Raw genomic sequence first — 2581 nt, 5'->3', positions numbered from 1 at the left:
ACTTGGCAAAAGGAATATTCCTCCCAAATTTCAAGTCTCTAGGTCTTATAGTTCCAGAGATATCGTGATGAGTGACTATCTATCTATCTATCTATCTATATCTATAGAAAGTCTCCTATATATTTATAGATTATAAACTAATTTAGTTCTAACGTCATCTTGTATTTTTGTCCTTGACTGTTTCCAGATTCCTTATCTGATACATTATTGTAAATATAAGATGATGGTGAAAATGACGTAAAACGAGTTTAACGAGTAAAATTTTACTGGTATTAGTAATATTTTATGTTTGCAGTATTCTTCAGAACTACTACTTGAACTTCCAAGTTCAAGATTTCAAAAAAATTGCATCCTAAAAGGCATTAGAAATACTATTCGAAATATTTTGTGTAGCTGTCAGAATCCATATTTCAGGAATAAGTTTTTATGAGCAATTGAACCCCCATGCATCGTTAAAAGGTCATTATTATTGCGAACATATCAATTTTTGACTTTTTGAGAAGCTTTTTCATAAAAATATCTACTATGTGTCTCAGTAACTCTGTAATAAGAAGTTTACGTTTGAGTTTTATATTGAATAGCACCATCCACCAGAGGAACTTTGATATCGCCAACCAGTATGGGCCTGACACCCATACTACATTGACTCGTCCGCCATAACTATTGCTAATATTATAATTCATTCGATTGACAAATCAGTATTTCGTTCACATCGATACTGATATAATGATATCTACAAAAAAAATTCTAACCGTGTATATACACGATAATTCAATCCGTCAACGAACACTCGAATTGACGCCCTTGATTTTAATGATTCGTGGCTGCCCCAACTTAATTTTAACAACAAATTCTACAAGCCTCAAACATTTAGAGCAAAACATTGAATGCATGTGTAAATTCTCTAGTAGCGAATAACAGAATATAATATTAAAATGTAGGTCATTCATATTACATATAAATATAAAATATAGTAATTGAATGGCATGTGTAACGTTGTTTTGAACAAGTACAAGTTAGTAGGTACTTGTAATGTGTACTGTACTGTAACGTAACGTACTGTAAGGTAGGTCGCTCGCTCGTACTACGTTAATTTTAACTGTGCACCTAACTAACTATAAATATGATTTCATATTGATTTTAATATAAAATTTTTTATTCAATATCTTTACATTATTTATATTAAACAATCATAATCAATATAAGCTTTTATCTTATATTTATAATTATACATATTATATTATATTATATTATATACTACTACCAATAATATAAAAATGTGTACAGGTGATTCATTAATCATTCAACCATTTGATTATATTTTAATATAGCAAAATATATATGGTAGAAGAAGTTTATAAATAATAAAATTTAAAATAAAAAAAATAAAAAACACGCTTGTTGCTTGTTCTAAGTATATATGTATAGTATGGTTATCGGTAGAATAATAAATGTATATAACTGATGATGTCCTACGCATGGGTATGATATTGGAGAGTTACCTACAAACAAATATGCATGCATACATACATACATACATACAGGTGAAGCTAACATAAGTGTGTTAAAAAAACCCATAGCATTTAATCGATAAATATAAGATTTTAGAAATTGGTAACTAACTATTTGTTTCTGATGAGACATGTAAAATCCAATTGGGTAATATAAGCCCAAATTTTTCTATAATAAGCAATAAATAAATTTTTACTAAATGGAATACGATTTTCCCTTCTCAAGATATGATCCATCGAATAATAAACAAGCCGTGGAGTGATTCAGGTGAGACTCTTGAGATCCAAACGAATAACTTCCCAGTATATGAGAAAAGGAAAATTATTTTCGAATCTTATATTGTTAACACGCTTCGATCGACACCACATCGAGGTCGATATCATTTTTGGTTGGCGCGATATCGATCAGAAAATAAATGACCACGAACGGACTTAAAAATGTACACCCACACATAGTTCTTCTTTAAATTGGTGTTAGTAACATGTCCTGGCTGAAAATCGGACTCATTACAATAACTTCCTATACTGGGAATAATATAATAATAGTCGTAAGCATTCAAAAAACATATAATTTTTCAATCCCGTTTTAAAAGTTTTGGTAAATATCTTCTTTTTAGAAAATTTAATAACGTTTTAGATGTTACGAATACTCGACCGAGCATTCACTTAGTCTAAACCAGGCCGTTATTTATACAGAAATGATCATTCTAGTGACGGAGGTGCTTTATTAAGAAGAGTTGAGTGCGGACAACTCTTGGACCAATCGAATCTTTATCGAATTTTTGTGTAAAACATTTTGCACGAACTTTTACTGACTGAAATGACCAATGATCCATTCACTCAATATATTCATGATATTTGGAAGTATGTAGATATATTTAATTTAAAATTTATAATAATATGTGAAGTTTTATTATTTTAATCATAAAATTTTTGTAAAAATACTATTTGAAAATAAAATTATGTGAAAATATGTTTAAATTCTTCAAAAACGAATATGAATTCACGTATGTGTATGTGTGTATACAATTATGATTCGTTTAAAAATATTAATTATTCTTTGTGTTATC

The sequence above is a fragment of the Chrysoperla carnea genome, chromosome 1 (genome assembly GCF_905475395.1).
Source record: "Chrysoperla carnea chromosome 1, inChrCarn1.1, whole genome shotgun sequence".
Taxonomy (NCBI): Eukaryota; Metazoa; Arthropoda; class Insecta; order Neuroptera; family Chrysopidae; genus Chrysoperla; species Chrysoperla carnea.
The sequence above is the reverse complement of the archived record's forward strand: the minus strand, read 5'-3'. Positions refer to the sequence as shown.